This window comes from Neofelis nebulosa, chromosome 18 (assembly GCF_028018385.1).
Source record: "Neofelis nebulosa isolate mNeoNeb1 chromosome 18, mNeoNeb1.pri, whole genome shotgun sequence".
Lineage (NCBI taxonomy): Eukaryota > Metazoa > Chordata > Mammalia > Carnivora > Felidae > Neofelis > Neofelis nebulosa.
In genome coordinates, this window is record NC_080799.1 from 2,821,665 (window position 1) to 2,844,467 (window position 22,803).

General features: G+C 42.2%; 1 protein-coding gene and 1 long non-coding RNA gene across 4 annotated transcripts in view; one reads left to right on the forward strand and one right to left on the reverse strand.

The window, feature by feature from the left end:
- SDK1 (sidekick cell adhesion molecule 1) overlaps positions 1–22,803 on the forward strand; it is an 881,306-nt gene that overhangs the window by 293,899 nt on the left and 564,604 nt on the right. The gene's annotated exons all lie outside the window — the stretch shown is intronic.
- On the reverse strand, positions 784–2,852 carry LOC131501625 (uncharacterized). The gene is made up of 3 exons (XR_009256842.1): positions 2,573–2,852; positions 1,766–1,997; positions 784–953 (listed from the first exon to the last, which is right to left on the reverse strand). It is a non-coding gene; the product is annotated as an uncharacterized LOC131501625 (long non-coding RNA).

Here is a 22,803-nt window from a genome sequence, read left to right on the forward strand (position 1 = left end):
AATTAAATAAATGAATAAAATCACCAGTAGCAGCATGAGTTTCATAAACTTTTTGTTTTTACCATCAAGAAGGACTTTATTTTTGAGAAAGGATCACTCCTTTATTCACAGATTGTTACCGCCAAGTGTCTGTGCTCCTTTCAACTTGTTTCATTCTTTCCTCAACCATAACAATTGTATAGTTTTTGTATTTGAATTGTTTTGCTCATAAATTATGTTATTCTTGGCTAAAGGCTTTTCTCTTTTAGTAAATGCTTTTGACTATCTGGCCTTTATAGCATCGATTTCATTTTTAAATGCCCACGGAGACATGTTTGACTGCTTATAAATTTTCTGGTATAGTTCTGTAAGAATTCCTCACTTCCAAGCACCATATGTACCCGTCTTGGTTTCCAACACTTTGTAACTGCCAGAATAATTTAAAACACGGGTTTTCTTTTGTTTGTTTTTTCCTTTGCAACTTAATGCAGAGCATTTTGTCAGCTGAGGCAGGGTAGGAAGTGGCACGGATGAAGCAGCATTCCACCTGTAGCACCTTCCAGAGCGGGGTGTCCCGAGACCGCTGCCTGGGAGTCTGAGTTGTTAAAATTCATCTGTTGCATGCTTAGGCCGCGCATCCATTGTGGGTGGGCAAGGGGGTTTCTGCTCAGTGCCGTCCGTCCTGGGCTGATGGAGGGGCTACCGCGTCAGATGCTGCTGATACCTGTCTGGGAGGAGGGGGGGGTGCAGCAGGTGTGTGGCTCCCGGGCCCCTAGGCTTCTGCCCCAGGGTGAGCCCTTGGCTGACGCGAGGTGACGTCACTTACTGAGCAGGCGGGAAGCGCAGTTCCACTAAGGCCCCGAATGTTCTGTGGGCAGCAGGATTGCACCACACATCTGTAAGTGCGGTTGTTTGTTTGTTTGCTAGAGATGTTTCCACATTGTGCAGAATGAGAACAGCCACTGGTGTCAAAGCTGTTGGGAGGGGGAACAAATTAAATAGCAGAGAATTAATGAAGGGATTTGAAGCAAGTAGCCGGGCACCACGTAAACAGTTGGGTGGAGTTGCCAGATGGCCTAGTGGTAAGGATCAATTTTAGCCGAACTCGCCTGAGGATCTGGGGGAAGAAAAGGTGGACGTGGGCGGATGCCAGCAAGGTGAGGCTTCCTCATGGCTGTTGCCTGCTGGAACTCTCTGTGAGTCCTCTTCCTTCAAGGCTTAATTCAAATATTGGTGAATTTGCCGTGGTTTTTTTCCTATTCAAATGTGAACTCCTCAAGGACGAGGGGTCACTTTTGTGTCCTGTGTGCCTAGCACATACTCACAGGCGCCACCTGGTTATTCGGTGAGTGAATTAGAGCCAGCCTGCGGCCCTGTCCCCCCAGTGCCCGGGACTGCAGCCCCTTTGCTGACTCAACATTTCACAAGCTGGCGGGGGGGGGGGGGGGGGGGGTGGTTTCTGCTGGGTGCAGGGGGCAGCTGAAGCAAGATGGCATTTCTGAGCCCCCGGCCTGTGCTCTGCTCATTTTGGGGGGGCCGGTGCAAGTAGGAGTGGCCGTGACTAGTGCTGGAGAGCTGAGAAGCTCTTTGTGCTAATTTGTACTTGATAGGGGTTTTTTGTTCTGTATGTTTTTGTTTTGTTCTTTCCACCACTGAGTGTGTCAGGATGAGGGAAACCTAAATTAGTATGATCTAGTTATTTAAAGAATTTAACAATTCTTGGTCAAGTCTTAACACATTTTTGTTCTTATGAAATTGCTGAACATAATTAGACAAACACTTTAACCTTCAATCTTTGCAGCGTAGAGCAGTGGTTCTCCCAACTGGAGAGTGTGTCGGAGTTGCCTGGAGCCTGGAGCGTTTGCCAAAACCCAGATTGAGGGATCCTGCTTCCAGAGCCTGGTCAGCAGGTCTGGGTGGGGACTGAGAATCCACGTATCTTGCAAGTTCTCAGAAGGTGGGAGACTGCTGCCCCGGGGGGGACCACACTTGCACCAGCAGTGGTGTCGGGAAAGGCGCTGGAAATGAGATAAAAATGTATGTGTTTACAGCTCCATAATGCTACCAATAAATATTTGACTTTGTGTAAGTTACTCAACCCCCCTAGTCCTCTGTTTCTTTCCTGTGGAAAATGAAGGTCATGACTATTGGAGCTCACATAGCATCAGTTGAGATGGTGTACGAGAACCACGAAAAAAAAGAGTAAGGCTCTGTAAATGCATTGTCTTATGATATCCTCTGTATTAGCCATGAATGGTTACTTTGTATTCACGTGTATTCAGGGCGCTGTGCAAGGGAGTGGAGGGCAGCATATGAAAAGGGAAAGAACAGCAAAAGTGTGGCGAAGGCCCAGCACCAAATATGTGAAGGGGACATTAAGAATTCAGGGAAGGAAAGGTAGCAGTGGGCTGCTCGGTGGCCTTTGCCCAAAATGTACTGTGTAAAGACCATCATTTCACAAAAAGCCCCTGGTTCTTCTGTGTTATAGAACTGTCTAATTGCAGAGGTGGGGTCCTGAAACCTAGAAGTCTGTCATGTGAGTGCGTTTTGACTAAAGTCTTCCCTTATGTGGACTCATTCTTAGCTTACTTACCTTAGGGTTTTGTAAAATAAAAGTATAAAATTACTCATTTTGCCAGCATTTAAAACTCATGATCTCAGCAAGATAGACTTGTAAATCCAAATATCAGAAAGATATAAAAGGTCATTTTCTTAGTCCTTACAGGCTACTATAGACCATATTATTGTCTGTAAAGAACAGACATTTACTTATCTATCACAGTTCTGGAGGCTGGGAAGTCCAAGATCAAAGCACTGGCAGATTTGGTGTCTGGTGAGGGTCCCTTTCTGGTTGAGGGACAGTCATCTTTTTACTGTGACCTCACAGGGTGAAAGGGGCAAGGGAGTTCTCAGATGGGCCTTCCCTCTTATGACGTAACCACCCTCCGAAGCCCCAACCTCCTAGAACTATCACGCTGGGGAGTAGTTTTCAATATATGCATTTTGGGGGGGTGGCTCCTTCTGATCGAACCAAATGAGTTGATGAGGAAAATCTCTGAGTGTCTTGATTTAAAAATATAGAGTATATAGAGTTGATAGTTGACCAGCACTGGCTGTTTTCTTCTGAGGCACATGACCTTGTTCGTTCGTAGAGTTTTAGATATTTTTATTACAGTTTGATCCTAAGGTTTTAAAGTTATACTTAGTAGTAGGTTTAGAAATTAATATTGAATGCTAAATATTAATATTTTTATTCTGCTTTAAGTGATTTAATAGCTCACTATTTAAGATAATAGAGATCCAAGTATATATGAAGATCTGATGTATGATAATGCTGACAAAAATCACTTAAAAGATGGTTTATTTAATAAGTATCATGGGTATACCTGCCCATTCTTCTGGAGGAAAATAGTTTTAGGCACCTTTTTTACCCTATGTATAAGAATTAATTTCAGATAAATTATCATGCCAAACATTGTAAATATACAAATTGTAGAAACAGGATTCGAGTTGAGATGTGACTTGCTCCAAAGCCACGTGGTACATTTTAAGTGTTGATAGATGTCATTGTGTTATGTTTCCTAAAGGAGTAACGTTTCTGTTGCTCACCATTTGATTGTTTCTGGGTTTTTGTTTTTGTTTTTTTTTTGGTCATTATAAATAATGCTGTGATGAACATCCTCATATGTAAATTGGCAAGTGGATGCATGAGTATTTTCTTAGAACAAATTCTTAGAAGGAAATAACTGAGTTAAAGGCTATTTTGAAGGCTTTTCAAATGCATTTCGAAATTGCTTTTCAGAAAGGCTGTGTGTGTGGATTTAATGATTTTATTGTGCTGCATTCAGTATCTCACTATTTTTCTGTTAAAGATAGATCATTGTTATAGAGAACTATTGCACTCAAGTTTCTGATGAACTTAGGACTTCATGTGAAATCTGGAGTTAATATTTTTTATCCATTTTATCATCTGTTATAACTTAACGTGTTAATAAACTCATAAAGAAAATACCACTTCTTTGATCCCAAATGTCTCCTTCTCTAGCATTATTCAGAGGGCTCTGTTAGGATCCAGTCCCAAGAGACAGCAGCTGTAGGGTTCTCCTTTCCAGCATATCCACATACCAACAGTGCTGTGCTCAGAAGCCCCTCCACTCTTACAGTCTCGGAATTACATCTCTTGGCACAGAGAGCTTGCTGTTGACATGGTTTCTGTCACTCTCCATTATCTGTTCAACGGAAGTACATTATATTTCCAAGCTGTATTAAAAACGTGTCCTGTCTTAAGACTTACTCCTTTGTTTTGTTATCTTTCATGTGTACAGTTCTTTTTGGTAGAATCTAGAATTTACTGGGTTAATGCTGAAGGCCATGAACTGTGCTTTCTACGAATTCTAGTCTTCCTGTGAGGATGCATTCTCTTTGTGGAAGCCACCACAGGGTTGGTACAGCATTCTTTATTTTTCTTGCACATACCTTTTGTGCCTTCATCTGCAACCAACAAGAGGCAGAATTGAAAATAATGACGTCTCACGAATTGTTTGATGTACATAGAGTACCTTGTGAGTTGCCATTTTACTTACAATTTTTAAATAATATATCGTGCTAAATATTATCCCTTGTGCCTAAGGAAAATGAAAGAAAGTTCTTTCTAGAGCAGAGGGTTTTATGTCCTACAGTATTCCGTGTGAAATAGGGTGGAGATGTGTCATCAATCACAGTGCACTCCAGACTGAATTTAGAGCGTCTACATCTTGAGATCAGAGTTACCTAGGTCCTGTGCAATGGGGGTTTTGGTTTCGTTTTTACTTTTTAGCACAGACTTAGACTACTGTGCCGTGAGGTGAAAAGTACAGGCATTGTGTAAGTTGACCATGAACAATAACGTTGTCGTTTTTTGTGTAGACAGTTTTATTAATGCACATAAAGGCACCGCTTTTTACTATTGCCCTTCTATTCACTGTAAACTAATTAATATGCAAACAGAGCCTGGAATCATGACTTCTTTTTCTTTGCATAGATAGCCTAGTTTAAATTTAGCCAGAATGGAAAAAATCCTATTTCCGTGCATGTGACACTAAAAACAATGCAGCTCCATTTGCAGTCTCCCGAAATGTGCATCTAAAAATATATATTTAGATATGTTACATAAAAACATAATATTTGTTAAATGTCAGCACAACTATCACAATTATGAAGATATTTGTGAAGTCAATGTGAATTTTTAGCTTTACCTACAAATATATATACATGCATACATGTATTTCTCAGTAGATTTACAGATACATGTATCTCAGTATATATGAACATATATTGAGATAACACAGTTACCAGTGATTTATTAGGAAATTTGCAAATTTTAGGTATCTTGTGATGTTTAAATGAGCCCATAATATTTCAGTGCCTGAAACTTTTTAACCTTTACATTTTATTTCTTCCCTTCAGATGAATTAGTATACTCAAAATCAACATGTACGGCAATGTAAAAATTACGTAGGTATCGTGCGTCTTACCAGGGATTGGTTTAGAGCAGTCCCTTTGGACCAGTTGGTTATAGCACAGATCTCACATGCCTTCCACCCCCAAAACCTGTCCTTGTTATTGCTGGATACTTACTGTTATCCCTTCTTTGATTTTATTGGAATTGTGTTAATTAGGGTATCTTTGCCCATCTCTGATGCAATAGTTCTGTTTTCCTCCATCCTTATACTTGATAGAAGACTACTAAAGGTGAACTTTGAGAACATGTAGAACAAGTCAGGATTCTCTTGTACTGATTATATCCATTCAACAGGTGTGTCCAGGAACTTTCCGCATGCTTTGTGTGATATTATTACTATGACAAGTGATGGTTTAGGAAAGAACAGACGTCTTGCGAGAGCTCTTGTCATATTTCCTTCTGTTTTCATGTTTTGATATTTCTAGGAGGTGTTTTATTCTGGAAAAGATGAGCTTCTTATAATTTTATGTTTTGCAGTATTGCTCAGGTGCCTAGTTGAAATGAACATATTGGCTTATTTTGAAACTTCATTCATCATCCATGATTGTTAAAAGAGGCAACAATCATCCATGATTGCTAAAAAAAATTGTACAAGTGTTGGATAAACTCAACCAGCTTTTAGTAAGTTTATTTTAGCAAGGTAGGGGAAAGAACTACCGATTTAATGGCCCCACCTACTTTTAAATCATGCAAACTAAATTTCCTTTTTTTGTTTTAACATCTCTTTGCTTTTTGATCTTTAGTATTTTATTTATTGGTAGCATTCGTTTGCCAGGAATAGATGTTTTTAAGAGTTACAACCCCTCCAAAAAAAAAAAAAGCACATCTGTGTTCATAATGCAATATTTATTAATATAGATCATATTACTTTACTATATCAGTACCTGATGGGTATGTGAATTATTTAAAATGAGCATCTGTGCACTATTTTATGATATTTGAAATAAAATGAATTTTTAATATTCATATGTAATACAATCTGCCAAGAGTATCCTGGTAAAAGTTTTCAAATCCAAATGGGAAGTCAGCTGCAGTGTTTCTCCCTCACTTTATAGGTCAAGCAAGCCTAAAGTTGGACACAACCTTCAGTGAAATTTTTTTGCTTCAAAAATGGGATAATTATGTATATATTTATACATCATTATGCTAATAATTTTCGAGTCAGTTTAACTTCCAGCTTGCTTGCATGCCTCTTCTGTCCTTTTTTCTGGAATTAATGCTATCCAAAAATAAAGCCAGAAACATCAATTTAGCCGACCTCACTTTCTCCCTAAATTTAGAAGTTTTATATAACACAAACTTTCTTTAAAAGTTTTCTTAAAGAAAAATTTTCTCAATGGAATTATTTAAACCTGGAAATTGTGAATCTTTTTATCAATCTTTTAAAAAACCCTTAATCTTTGGGAGACTGTGTGGCTCAGTCTGTTAAGCATCCTACTTGCACTCAGGTTATGATTTCATGGTTCGTGAGTTTGAGCCCCACGTCGGGCTCTGTGCCGATGGCTAGGAACCTGGAGCCTGCTTCAGATTCTGTGTCTCCCTCTGTCTCTGCCCCTCCCCCGCTTGCTTGCTTGCTTGCTTGGGCGCGCGCTCTCTCTCTCTCTCTCTCTCTCTGTCTCTCTCTCAAAAATAATAAAACATTACAAAAGAACACAAAATCTTAATCTTACCAAGAAAATTTAGTGTTGGTTTCATTCAGGTGTTAGTTTGAAACAACTCCTAAGGGTCAGATTGGATTTTCTGGTTAGCTGAAACCAAGGCCCTGGACCTCAGGACCTCAGGACCTCTCTGTTGGTTGTATGCTCATGGAGCCTCTCCCCCTTCCAGAGGCTGCTGGAATTTTACCTGCCTTCTCTCCCCACACATCTAGGCTGACAGAGTCTGAAAAGAAGGCAGAATTTGCTGATAGGTTAGTTTGTGATAGTATTTTTCTCTTTGGAAGAAATTATATTTATTTTGGTGGATCTCATTTTAGAGAGCTCCTTTCTGTTGAGTTGATTCTGGTCAGTGTTTGTGAGCCAGACTGACCACAGAGTAGGATCTTAGCCTTATTCGTGGCTGTGAATCCTATGAAGCTATTTGTCTTAGCTGTCACGCAGTTTGCTAATTAGGTCAGTCTAGGGGTTAAGGGAGGTGAAGGACTGAAATAATCATTGCATTCTCAGAACAAAGCCCACTCATTTTGTTCTGTCTCATAAACCCAGAAAAGGAAGATAAGTTTGGATCTTGCTGTTGCTTCCATCATATTCCTTGCTGTATCTGAAGATTGAGGAAGATATTTAAATAAGTACCTTAAGAGTGATAAGGTACATATGTAGGTTATACTTATTTTCATAATGTTTTTTATCCTCAAACTTAAACCTGTTAATTGTAGAACATTTGGAAAATACAGAGAAATATGAAAGAAGGACATTTAAAAGTACCAACGATGTCACCATTTAGAAGTATAATTATTTAATGGGTTTCCTTCTGGCCTTTTCTATTCATATGTTTAATTTGATTTAATTATTGCTTTATAGTGTCTAACAGTAGCTAGTAGTTTCTGAGTGCTTATTTGATAGAAGGTAGTGAGCTAAGAGCATTACATCTGGTATCTATTTAATGTTCTGAAATCTATGAGACAGTAATTTTCCAGTGATGAATCTAAGACTTAGGAGCTTTTGCTCCATGTCAAAAAATGAGAAACTTCGGACATCTCGCCTGCATGAGAGGGTAACGGTCTGTTTCTCCTCCTCCCTCCCTTCTAAGTACAACTCTAAACCCTAGAAACAATGCAGGAGCAGAAAAGAACTCTGAAAGGTGGGAAGAAGCAGGTGACATGTTTTGGGACCTTTGCACTGGAGGAACCATACAATGGCAGGGCCTACCACACTCCCCTTGCCAGGAAGATCCAGCCAGACCTGGCCCATCTTGACCCCCGAACTAGTGATACAAGGCAGCTCCAGTGGGCGCCTTCCTTCCTTGGGTCACACAGGAGCAAGCTGTGCCGCGTGCCACAGCAGCAAGAGAGTTCAGTAGGAGCCCCTCCAGCGTTCACCAGCCAGGGCACGTGTGCACCATCCTTGCTGGGCCTCAGATGGCTCTTCTCCTGGACAGACATCTGGGCGTCTGGCACTTCCTGCTGCAGCACACTGCCATAGCTAATGGCCAAGCCAAGTAGCCTCTTTGTCACCACGGACCTGAGACTCCTCTGCCGTGCTGAGACACACTAGGTGGCCAGGAGCCACAGGCAAACGGGATCCTGTCACCGTAAGCACTAGGCCAGGGAAGCCTCTTCCAGCCTTTGGCCCAATCACCAACCCCCTTTCCAGTGAGAGCCACGAGGCAGCCAGGCCTGGGGAAAGCCCTTCCAGCCTCTCAGGCAGCACCAGCAGGACCTGTGGGTGTCCCATTGGCCCCAGACGAAGAAAGCAGACCAAAGAACACTATAAAGACTCTGAAAATTAGGCGGTCTTTGGAACCACAGCCCACAAAACTAGGCCAGGACCTTTGTGCTGAACCTAGACAGGGTGATGGCCCCGACAGAAAATCAGCAAGGGTAGAGAAGAGCTTAACAACACTGTTGCCAACAGGACTTAATTGGCATTTCTAGGACATGGTGGTTTCACACGAAGAATCACTAACAGAAAGATAACAGGAAAGTCCCCAGGTAAAATGAGATCACACAGTTGTAAATGATACATGGGTCAAAGAGGTCTTAAAGGCAATAAAAATACGTAGAACCAGGTGGAAGTGAAAACAACATATCAAAATATGTGGGATACAGCTAACACGGTTCAGAGAGGGAGATTTATAGTATTAAATTTTTACATAAAATTGATGAAATGTCCGCAATCATCTCAGTTCCTACCTTAAGAAATTTGGAAAAGAAGAACAGAGAAACCCAAACAAACAATAACCCTGAAGCAAGCAGAAGGAAGGAAATAATAAAAAGCAGAAATAATGAAATTGAAAATAGGAAAAGAATCAAGACCATCAAGAAAGCAAAAAGCTGCTGCTCTGCCAAAAAGAAAAAAAAAAAAATCATTCAAGTTGATAAATTTCCAGCAAGACTGAGAAAGACAAATCACTTAACACAGGAAGGAGATGGGGCAACACTACAGATCCTAAAGCCATTAAAAGAAAAATGAGGGGCAACATTATTCTCATGTATTTACCAGCTAAGAAGAAAGGGACAGTTTGTGTACAACTACAAACAACCCAAACGCAAACAAGAGTTTCCTCCCATCAAGGAAATTGATGGGGGAGGTGGCTGTGGCTACAGAAGAGCATTGGCCAGGATTCTTGTGGTGACAGACACATGAACCTCCGCGTGTGCAGAAGTTGTATAGAACCACACACACGCACTCATACTCGCAAGTACAAGTCAAACTGGTAAATCTCAGGAAGAGCAGTGGGTTATCTCCACATCAGTTCCTGTCCCATATCCTACTATAGTTTTGCGGAATGTTACTGTTTGCGGGGAAGTGAGTGAAGGGTCCCCAGAATCTCTCTGTTATTTCTTACAACTGCATGCGAATCTGCAAATATCTCTATAAAATTCTCAATTTTTAGAAAGCTAACAACTTGTTGATTTAGGAGTCGAACCCGGAAAGTGCGGTTCCAGAACCTGTGTTCTCAGGGGGACAGCTGTGCTGCGATGTTACTCTGACGCGTTGCGCGGCTAGTAGTTTTATGCAATCGTGTGCATCATACTATGTGTAAATTTGAAAGTGTGTGTGTGTATGTATACATGCGTGTGCATATCTATCTTTATCAGCAATGACCAGTATTAGATAATAGATATATTTTTCCTGTCTCTGTCACGTAGTTTGAAAGTTCCATTAAGTACTGGTGCTTGTACTCACTGAAGACTCTTTAGGTTCCAAGTGGCATAAACCTGACCTGACTTAGTAGGGAGAACAGGTTGAAACTGCCAGTATGGCTGCCAAATGAGACCATTTCGACTTGGAGAAATGGTAGTTTCATAGGGCTCAAAGACACTGCTGGCACACAGGATTTCTTGGATCTTAGAGTAGGTCATAGGATCAAAGGAATTGTAGAGAGGGACAAGCAGACGGTGTTTGGTGCAGCACAAATTGTGTGGACAGGGAGCCCGAGATTGCTCCCGTATGAAGTCATGCGAGGGCTGACCCAGATGTGGCCGACAGGGTGGCCCCTGGGAGCCAGGAGCTGCCGCTGCGGCCTGGGTCTTTAGTGATCAGGACAGGACATCGAAGTGATAGTTGAATCATGAACATAAAAATGATTTTTGAGTTTGGGGAAATTTTTTTCCCACACAGGTTTCCCACAAACCTGTCAAAATTAGAGACTACCGAGATATTTCTAATGGTAGCATTTACACAAGGCATATGTATAAACATTTACTATACATTTTAATGGGCAAATATGTATTCCACTACAAATTCATATAGTCACTTTTTTCTGCCATACTAGAGGTGATGTTGCGAAGAGTGTTTGAAGGCAGATGTGTGAATAATGGGTATGAGAAGCAGCGGCTGAATGTTTTAAACTTTCCTGTGACACGCAGGATGTGTGTTTTGAAAACCTAAGACTGAAAATAGAAAGAGAGCCTGTCCTCTGCAACTGAAGGTATTTTCCTTAAAGCTTTTAGTTTGTAACTCAGATGCCGAACCGAACTATGATGTATAAGTAATTATTTTTATTATTATTCTAAAAGTCAGATGGGCACTTGGAAATAAAATCCCAAACAGTACAAAATAATGACTCTTGCACGGATTTTATAATTTAGTAACTTTCTACTGTGCAGTCTGACCTCATAGCTCATAAGCATAGGAAGCCTCCGTTTGAACAGTGCAGTTTTGTCCTTTGTGAAATGGTAGTGAACTTTAATGTCCACCCTGTCCTTCAGTGTGGCTTACACCGAGACCCTTGTGAACTTTGCTGGGGTCCATTTCTGGAAAACGGTATTTTCTCTACCAGAAAATTACTGTGTTACTTTTGCTAGATAGCGGCAACAACAAGAAAAATGCACATGTCAAAGTCTTCTTTGGTGCCAGGATACTTAGGAGCCCCGTTCCGTGGCCAGATGTAGTAATCAGCTTCCTCAGATGGAGCTAATCATTTGTCCTCTTCTCTGGTCTTGCTGTAACTTTCACTTGATCCATCTGAAGCCCTGTTGTGAAAACAGTGTCCACTCAAGTCACTTGAATATCTCTTTCCAGCTTCTAAACTGTTTTTGCAATAGTAAATATTTGAACTTCAAGGTAATCCTGCAAAGTGCAGACAAAGTTGACACTGTGCTTTTTCCTTTAAAAACCTGCCTAAAGAGGAACAAGCAGGTGAACTTACTATCACCAGCACAGACTATAGACTTCACCAGGGCAGGGACTCCATTTTTGTTCACCATGCTGGCCCTACCCCCCAGTACAGTGCTTGACAGTTGATAAATGTTTCAAGATGATTGATGTTTGAATAAACCTTAGAACTCTTCAGAACTTGGAAGAACACAGAAAAACTTGTGTTGGCAGAAGAGAGAAGTTCACAGCCCCAGGAGACCAGAATGTAGCTCAAAGCAACCTGTCACAAGCACATTCCTTTGAAGTCTGGTGTTTTATCTTAAAAACTCATACAAACTTTGAATTCTGCTTCCTATTACAATTGTTTATTTTATCACAAACTTAATGTAAATGTTATTTATCCTGAAATAATACGCATCTGGAAAATGTGCTGTACATGTCCTGAATATGCCTAACATATCTTTAGGGTACTTGTTTTGCTTTTGAGAAATACGAGTGTGCAATCAATTACTTCCTATCTAAGGACTATGTATATGCTGGTGACATCCAAATTATGCCTTTCACCTTTTCCTTACCCCTGAATTCATCCTCTTAGTTAATGGCAACTCTACCTTTCCAGTTGGTTGGGGGAAAAATACACACACACACACACACACACACACACACACACACACACACACACAACTGTTGCATCATCCTTGACTTGTTGCTTTCTCTCAGTTTACATCCAGTTTATTAGGAAATACTGTTGTTTCTACTTTAAGGATATATCCTGAATTTGATCACTTGCAATCGCCCCTTCTACTGCTACCAGACTGGCACCATCATCTCTGTTGAGTTAATTAAACAAGGAGGCCATTAGCCTGAAGAGGCTTTAATGCCGTAGCAAACTAAAATCTCAGCCTGTCAACGCCTTAAGGCTACAAAGTCAAAACGCTAAACAGGACCGATCACAAACAGCCAACTAGTCTTAAAGCTATAGCCAGTCAATTCTCTTTCTTTGCTTCCGCACTTTTTCTTGGTCTCTCCCCTGGCTTCTGTGGCAGAGGGCTCCTGGACACTCACCATTCGCTGCTGCCCCACTCTAGTCCATTTCTGCTCAAGTAAACTCTTAAAATGTTTAACGTGCCTCAGTATAGCTTTTAACATCTTCCACCAGCTTTGTGCAGTAGTCTCGTAACTGATCTCTACGTGTTGTCCCTTGCCCCAGTCTCGTGTCCTCGTGGCAGCGGGAGCACGCATGTCAGGCCCTGGTGGGGCCCTGCACGGCCGCTGTGCGTGGTCCGTCTGATCAGAGTGAAGGCCCGAGTCCCGCCTAGCCCGTGCCGTGGCCTCGCCTCCTTGATATCTGTGCCCGACACTCCGGCCTCCAGTGTGCCCTGACTCGCTGCTGCTTCAGGACTTTGCAGCTGCTGTTCCCTCTGCCAGCCCTGCTCTTTGCCCAGAGGTCCAGGTGGCTCCTCCTATCCCTCGTTTGGGTCTTTCCTCACAAGTCACACTGGCAGTGAGGTCATTCCACATTCATCCCATATAAAATTTCACACCTACTACCAGACATGTCCTTTTTCCCCCTTTATTATCTTTTTTCTTGACACCACACCTAATGTACTATCTGCTTTATGTGTTGAAAGCATTAATTTTCTCCTCCCCCGACCCCCTTTCTCTCAAAAATCGTACCTCTAGACTTTAAGATTGACCAGAGTGGCCTAGGGTGGCACTGTACACGTCCCAGTCAGGCCACGAAATCTTAGTTTATTTCTGATCTGTGACCAGAGTTGTATTAGAATGGGGTCTTTTAACTGTCCCTCGCTCTTTCCTTGGGTTCAGAGCCCTAATGCTTACCCCCGAAGTCTAAAGCTTACTTCCTTAGGTTGTTAGGTCAACTGCGTGCCGACTTTCTCACTCCCCCTCCTGACTGTGGCTCCTGCTTGCTCCCCGCATCAGGGTCAGAGCTTCTCGGGGAGACCACCGTGTCCTTTCTGGTCCCCTACTTACTCCCACATATCCCAGTGCATTTCTGCTTAGTAGAAACTGTGAGCATGTTGTAGAGTCTGGGCAGACCACTCGTGAAGAGAGTCGCTAATCAGGGTCTGTTTTCCTTCAATGGTAGCTGCTGGCCAGGCGTACTGCCTGGTACGTAGTAAGTGTTGAATAAACTGTTTTTTGTTTTTTTTTTAAATTTTTTTTTTCAACATTTTTTATTTATTTTTGGGACAGAGAGAGACAGAGCATGAACGGGGGAGGGGCAGAGAGAGAGGGAGACACAGAATCGGAAACAGGCTCCAGGCTCCGAGCCATCAGCCCAGAGCCTGACGCGGGGCTCGAACTCACGGACCGCGAGATCGTGACCTGGCTGAAGTCGGACGCTTAACCGACTGCGCCACCCAGGCGCCCCTAAACTGTTTTTGAATCGAGGCTGGTCTCCTAAATTTGAATTTGCTTACTTAGTTTTTCTATATGGACTCCATGTTGTTCCCTTTACATTTTTGCCTGCTGAAGCTGCAGGAGACCCATCAGAGGCCAAACTCTGAAGAGCATATATTCCCTTGTCTAACAAGCAAGCTAAGTAAGTTTTTCTGAATATGTATTTAAGCAGAATTCACTATGGGGCTGGACTTGGATTTCGAGCATGTTTTTGTAAGAAACCCGTAAGTTAAGAATATTTCACTTTGTTTTCATAGTTTTCTTTTTAAATTCACATTGCTTTCATTTTCTTATTAAAATGCATTGAGAAAGATTAATTTAACAAAAATGCCAGTGGGAGAGAATACAGAGAAAATATGCAATCGTAATAAATAGTTGAGGTCTCTGTTTTTCAACATCCTGCGGCTATGTTTGCAAAGTTGATCTCGGACAGGATGCCGTGCCGTGGGGCCACGGCATGCTGTCTCAGAGCCCGGGTTCACCCGGGGAATAGAGTTTGGGTGTTTGGGAAACTCGCACAGTGCCCCAGTGAAAAATGATTCTGAGTGCAAGGCAGATCCTGTCTCCAAGGAATTCAGACCATATTGTACAGTTTCCAAAAATAGCTTGCCATCACCAGCTTTGACCCCTGTCTTTAGAACAGCATTTTTTATTTACTCAAGTAAGTCCTGTTCATTGTAGAAAATACTTTGGTATATTCCTGTGTAAGTTTAAAAAAAATTTTTTTAATGTTTGTTTATTTTTGAGAGAGAGGGAGGGAGACAGAGCACGAGCGGGGGAGGGGCAGAGAGTGAGGGAGACACAGAATCTGAAACCGGCTCCAGGCTCCGAGCCATCAGCACAGAGCCTGACGCCGGGCTTGAACCCACAAACCTCGAGACCATCACCTGAGCCGAAGTCCGGTGCTCAACCCTCCAAGCCACCCAGGCGCTCCTCCTGTGTAGGTTTTAAAGGGAAAAAGTGGTATGTAGGCTTGTAGTTTGAACTGAGATCATAAGGCAGCATAGACACTGACTTCGTAAAGTGGAGAAGGTGGAAAAGCTTGAGTGCTAAGAACTCACAACAAGAACAGGTGGCCTCTCGTGGAGACCGGAGCCGGCTTGGATTTGGGTAGCTCTGGGAAGTGGGCAGCTGCAGCCTGCGGTGGGGGGGCCGCCAGGCATGTCATGAGAGTCTGGAAGAAATGCCGTATAAAATAAACACGTTTTACGGACTCTTCTGTGGGCAGTTCAGCGGCCCTAAGTACGTGTACACTCAGTTCTGCTCGCGCCTTCCCCGCTACTTTGGATTTTCACACACGTGTGAGGGCGTAATAAGTATTTTCAGCTGTACAAGCCCTTAACAGCTTTCTGTATGAACACCCACCCTGAAGTCTGTTGGGAGGAAACATTTAAATATGCGGGGTAATAAACACCCGGCAGGGAGGTGAGGAGGATCAGATCCCCTAGGAAAGTTGACTGATGTTGTCACATGTCAAAAAAACAATCCAATTTAGTAACAGGTCTGATGTCCTTTATTCAAGGGAAGAGAGTCCGTGGATTGTTGACAAAGCGGAACGCTGTTCCTGAGGGGTTTGGGGGGCAGCAGGGAAGCGGAAACAGGGCCTGATGTGCTGGGAGGCCACGGATTTCCTGGAGAGGCCAGCAGGTCCTGTTTTCTGGAGTAAGGTGAGCTAGCTAAAGTAAAGCGGAGTTGGAGGACTGTGACTGCTACGTGTTAGATTTCCTTGACAAGTGTTTCCCCTAGTGCAGGCTGGCTTGGGAGTTGATTTGTGCTGTGGACAGGGCCATGGGGGCTGCCTCCATTTTGTAGGTCCTGACACGGGAATTGGCTTTATCACTGCCTTTAAAAAAAAGTCAAGATCTAAAGAAAAGAGAAACCATAGCCCAAGTAATCTGGGACTAAAATTCCAGACATGATCTGCATTGTTGGGTGTGGAGGGGAAATGAAAGGGAAGTGACTGCAGGGGCATGAAAACATAAGAAAGGATCTTATATGCAACCACTTTGCATACAAAAACAGAGGTACAGCTTTGAAACCAGCAGGAAAATCTGTCTAATCAGAAATAGGAAAGGGAGTGGGATGGGGGAAGAAAGCAAAGAGAAAGGACCACGTTAAATGGAAAATATGAGAAGAGTGGCCAGCATCTAATGTGATAGTAATTACAATGCAGGTTACTGGGTTATCCATTATACAGAGAAATTCTACGACTGGATGGACAAGTCACAGAAATGAGTTATGTATAAGAAACATACTTCAAAAGAAAGGCAGTGAAAGGTTGAAAATAAAAGGATAGAAAAGGGATCTCCTACACAAATAGGAACCGAGAGAAAGTAGTGGTAACTTCATGGGAAGGTGAGGGAGAATGAGGGATATTATGTACTGATAAAAAGAGAGTTAGAACAAGGTGTACTCCTTGAAAATACGGGCCCTTAACAATTCAGCTTGAAAATACACGAAGCAACGTTAGAACTACAGAGAGGGAGAGAGGAAATCAACAGTTATGTTGGGAGAGTTTTACCACTGCTCCCAGAAACCTAAGCCCTGCAGTGGAAAAAATAAGCAGACATGGAGAAGAGCTGGACAACACGATTAGTAAGTCTATTAGCAATATTTCTAAAACTGTAGCCTGAACAAACAGAATGTGGTTTGGGGGCTCCTATGGAATGGTTCTAGAGAGCAAACTATGTATGGTGACATCCAGGAAGCCACGAGGCTTTCCCAAGAAAGGGAGTGGCACACTTTAGGGTCCTTCAGTATTGTGCCATATGATAAGAAATTATCATTAAATGACAGCCTCCCTCCCCATAAAACTGCTGTGGTTATGAAGTAAATAACATATTTCTAAATAACCCTTGGGTTGAAAGGGAAATAAAAATGAAATTATGATCTAGTTAGACCTGAAAGATAATGAAGGCATTAAATGTCACAACTGTGGGGTGCAGTTCAAGTGATGCTTAAAGTGATTTTATAGTCTTAAGTTCATCGGTAAACAAGAAAGTTTAAAAAGTAAGTGAGCTAAGCAGTCAACTCAAACGTTGGTAAAGAAGAACAACAAAACAAGGAAACAGGAAGGAAGGAAATAAAGGTAAGTACTAAAAACAATAAAATACAGAATAATAACACTAAATGAAAACAAATTTTAGAAAATCAAGACCTGGTTCTTTGAAAGATAAGTAAGATCTCCGACAGACTGAACAATAAGAAAAAGAAATAATTAGGAAATAGCTATAGATCAAAGACATTTTCAAATGATAAAAGAATATTGGAACAAATATTATTTACTAGTAAATTTGGAGAAAAAACTAAATAAAATTAATGTTTCCAGAAAAAATATAAAATGTCAAGATTGCCATGAGAATAAGTAGATAACACGTTTAGAGGTCAATGTATGATCACATCAATACATGGGACATGTAGTCAGAGACCTTTCTTCCCAAAATCTCCAGAGAGAATTTTATAGATGATTTCTGGCAAACCTTTAAGAAAAACCACTTAGTATCTTTTATAGGTCTTTCCATAAAATAGACGGCAGGTCATGATGCCCAGCTCCTAAAGCTGTTGAAGCCAGTGTTAGAAAATATATGAATGTAACATTAAAAGAACGAAGGAAAAAGTACAAAGACCTCAAATGGTGTAGCAGAAGCGATTGATGAAGTTCAACACCTGTTTGTGATTTTAGAGACACACGCAGCTGACATCTTAGGAACGGAAGGGAACTTCCTTCAGGCTACCAACCAAAAACTGTATCAGACTACCCTGAATGGGGGTTTTGGACAATTCCCTCTATTACTGGGAAGGAGGCAAGCAGACCTGCTGTCTTTTGCAGTTTAGTGCAGGAAGCAAGTCCTTGCGTGTTTTCAGGCGGAAAGAGATGTAGTGGATTAGGTACTTAAGTTGTGGGAAGGGCTTGGAGGAGCAGGTTGGGGGCAGAGTTCAAGGTCACCCCACAGTAGTTATGGTCCAGAGGGCAAGAGGCTGTTGTTGCTGCTGCCACTTTCCTGACGATTTGCGTTTGACCCCTGCAAGCAGATAATTAGATGCCCAGGTGGAGACCCTCGCCCGAGAAACACGTCTCCCCAGCTGGCTTTCCAGCACCCACCACAGCAGGGGCGTCCTCTGCGTTGCCTCCCTCTTGCACATCTCTTGAGAGGGCCCCTCCAGTGGCAGATCCCAAGTTCATTCACAACTTAGCTTCAAAGAAGCCTGAGAAACATAGCTGTATTCCAGACCTATTTAGACAGAGGTAGAGTGGAATGAAGTTTGAGAGATTCGGTCAAAAGTATCCTTTATCTCTCCATCTCTGTCTATTCTCTCACTGTCTCTGCTGGTGCTTGACCTAGCACTGATGTCCTGAGGAATGCTACCCAGGAAGAAAAAGAAGTAAGAACTTAGTTTTGGAAGAACTAGATAAAATTATCATTATTTATGGACAATAAGGTCATCTTCATTAACAGACTATAATAAACTGATTGTTACAACTAATGAGTATGGTGACATGGGGGTATATATGATCAATCTATAAGAATCAATATGATTCCTCTATCAGTAATACCAATTACCATAAAACATATCACTCATAATAACAGAAACTATATAGTGTGAATTAAGAATGCACAATATCTCTTCAGATAAAATATTTTAATTCTAATAGATTATGTGAGTAATAGACTTTTTGTTTTCTTGGATGTGGTATTAAGAAGGCCTCACTCAGTTCTTCCCCAATTAACCTTTCAATTCAATTCAATCTCTTCCAAAATTTTGTGTGTTTTTGAAGAATTTGATAAACTTCAACAAAAGCATAAAGCAACAGGGGAAAATTGATAAATTTGATTAAGTTTTGAATATCTGTGCCCTGAAGCCATCCGTAGACAGATGGACAGGTGACAGATGGGAGATGATGTGTGTGATGTCACTACCTAGAACTGCAAGAAACTTGCCCAAAACAGCGGATAGCAATCCTAATAGGAAAATGAGAAAGACATCCTAGCTTCTATTTCATAACAGAGCAAACCCAGAAGGCTAGCCAGCATATGAGGAAATCACCAAACTCATTAGTAATCGGAGTAATGAGAATTGAAGCAACAATGTGATAATCACTATTAAACTAGTAATCGTTAGAAAGCTGAAAAATGAGTGAAGGAATTCGCATACAGTAATAGTGCAGACTCTTTCGGCTACAGTGGAGGACAGTCTGGAAGTTCTTAAACTAGGAACACAGGCTCTGGTTCAGCATTAATCTCCTGGGTATGTATCTGAGGGCATTGTCAGTAACTGATGAATGGATGTAGAGGAGGTGTTGGCGGCAATGTTGATTTCCAGAGGCAGAAAGGAAGCTTGGTTGCCATTCTAGCAGTGCAGTTGGGTGGGGTGTCGAAGCTACACACAATGAGTGATTGGAAACGACTCCCGGTATTGTCCACAGAGAGCCAGGTTACGTCTCACAAAACAGCAGCGTGGGGAGGAGGAAACTGAGGGAGATGTGTAGGATAACACCAGGATTCATTTGAGTTAAATGTGCATGTGCACAGAACAATATGTATTTTTAAGAGCACATTCAAAAAAGAGAGACCCAACAAAGCATGTTAGATGGTCTCAGGGTTCTAAGGAGCGGTGCAATGAACATCTTTGGTGCGATGAACATCTTTGCCATGGATTTAGCTGGTCTCATTCCAGGTTATCTGCCTAGAGAGGGGGAATGGTGCTCTGCAGTTTGCTGACTGTGTGACCTCAGGCAAGACCTCTGTCCCTCCGTGCCTGACTTTTACATGGGCTCTGAGAATTAAGGGACTTGAACCTGTAACAGGATCTTAAGAGCGCCTGGCGTATGATAAATGCTCAGTAAATGGTCGCTGTCACTATAGGGTTGTTCGTGGAAACAGAGCATGGGTTAACTGGTACAAACCTTTTTTTAAAAGGTGTATCAATTCATTTGTTCATTCAGCAAATATTTATTGAATGTCCAGAGTATGTCTTGGCATTTAGAAAAGGTAGGTAAGGGGCGCCTGGGTGGCTCAGTCAGGTAATCATCAGGTAACTGACTTTGGCTCAGGTCATGATCTTGTGGTTTGTGAGTTCAAGCCCTGTGTCGGGGCTCTGTGCTGGCAGTGCGGAAGACTGGTTGGGATTCTCTCTCTCCCTCTATCTCTGCACCCCCCCCTCCCCCCACAGTGCACACTCTTTCTCTCAAAATAAATAAACTTAAAAAAAAAGAAAAAGTAGGCAAAAATCCTTGCCTCGGTGGAACTAAACAAACAAAAAAAAATATGTTACACGGTAGAATGTCTTAGAGATCACCATGTAAAACCATGCTTCGTTTCCATGGTGTGCTGATTCAGATGTGCTCAGCATCTGGATCATTTACCCACCTTTTCATTCTACGTGTTTTCAATAGAGTGGCTGTTAAGAGATTTGTTGTTTAAATCACTGTCACTAATGATAATGTATGGATCACTTCATTTGCTGTATTAATCTTTGTTAGGTACCTTAGACTCTGATTGGCTGTCCCTAACTTCCCTCCAGATGAAAATGTTTTCCTTCTCTTCACTCCCGTGACTCCATACCTCTCTGTGAGACCGGTAATCACCACTGCTTTTTGTATAGAGTCTACATACGTTTTTCCTCATTCTACTTCACATTCTTTTGGTCAGGGACTATGGGTAGTTCATCGGTGAGTCCCTAAAATGATTAACATTCAAGGAGTTTGTGTCTAGTTGAATTTTGACCTTTTCCTCTGGTGTCCTTTGGGCTTCTTGTACGTATTCAGTGACCCTCAAGTTTTTTCTTTCCCATGGCCAAAGGACCTCAGAAATGACTTGCACCAGCAGTCTTTGGTAAAGAGCAGACTGTGGGCAGACCGAGCCTTTGTCATTAATGACACTACCTTTGGTGACATACCTTTGGTGACTCCACCTTTGGCAGACTCCCTGATAGGAGGTGGTTTTTTCCGGCATTGACTCACCTTGGGTCCTCTGGGATGGCTGTTGTTGATCACCTGATCCCTTCAGATGATCACTGGCTCTTCAGATGCCAGTGAGGTCTGCTCCATCTTCGGGCGCACGTATCCATTTTATGTTGTTAGTAAACAGAAAGGATTTTCCCAAAGGAATTACAGGCAAATTGATTCAGCATCTTTTTTCATTATACAGATAAACATTTATTCTGAGTTTAACTGCTCTAACTTATTATTGAATACTTAGCGTGGCATGTTTTTTCTACTATCAATGATTCTTTAGACCTTAATTTTCTCATTTGAAAAATTAATGAGTTGGTATTTTTTATATTTATTTACTCATTTAAAATTTGTATCTTGCTTAGTTTTTTTTCTAACGTTTATTTTAGAGAACTAGCGTGGGCGGGGGAGGCTCAGAGAGAGAGCTAGCGATAGAGCAAGCGAGCGCGTGGGGGAGGACAGAGGATCCGAAGCAGGCTCCATGCTGACAGCAGAGTCCCATGCGGGGCTCAGACCCACGAACCGTGGAATCACGAGCTGAGCTGAAGTTGGATGGCTAATTGAGGCACTCTTGCTTACTTGAAAAATGCTGGTGACAGTGATACAGAGTACAAAAAAATACATCAGTTAGAAGTCACAAGAACAAGAAAAAACAAAAGTAGGCCCACAAGCTAGGACCTGATGTGAGGCTGATAGAGAGATGCAGAGACTAGGTCCTTTGCCATGCAAGTTCCTGATTTTCATGATAACAGTGCATAGCAGCCACCAGGAAAAGGCAATCCCCAGCCAGTGTTCTTATCCTGAAACAAATTCTTTGTTTCAGAGAAGCACAGTCACTTATGATGCTGGAACAAAAGGGTAGTTTTCTTGGGAAGTTTGATGTAGAGGACACTGCTTTCATGAGCAGTGTCCCAATTATGAGGCCTTACGAGGTTCCCCAAAGGGCTGCCTGTCCATGTGGGCAGTGAGGTGGCCCTGACGTTGGAGCCAGGACCAGAAGTGAAGACCTTTGTCTTGATGACAGCTCAGCGATCCCGAGCGGGGAGGCCCAGTGTCTCTGCCCCTGGGAGTCATTGGCTTCTGCTTTGCACTTATTGAAGGAAACTTCATCTTTGAACTTGGTCGTCCTGCATTACACATGTGTTACTTTTGGAGGAAGAATTTGACCTTAAACTTGTTCATGTCTGTCCTTTGTGACATGCGGTTAAGACTTGCTGGCACCAACTGTCTTACTGGGAAGTGTGTCCCTCGGTGTGTCTTAAGTGTGAGAAACCACCATTTTCTTTTGCTGCTGCTTGGCTGAGCCTCAGAATGTCTGTAACTGTGGCCTTCGAACCATCACTGACCATCATTTCCCACTAATTGCAGTCTTTTCCTCACAGTCCTAAACCTGGCACCACAGCTCCATCCTTTGAGAGACGCGGGGCCAGAAGCCTTTGGCGCTTTGTTCTCGGTGTAGTAGCAGCGTCCAGGTGGTTTGGAACAAGCCTCGAGCTGCCGCTCTGGTATCACCCAGCTAATGGTTCCCATTCCCCAAACCACTGTCTTCCTCTCACTGGATGGTGAGGATTCCCATTTAATCCATCGCCCTTGGAGAGTCTCTCAAACTCTGCCTTATCTGGAGACACTTCTTGTTTTCTAATGATACTTTTGTTTATAACAACATGGTCAGTCACTCACGTCATAGT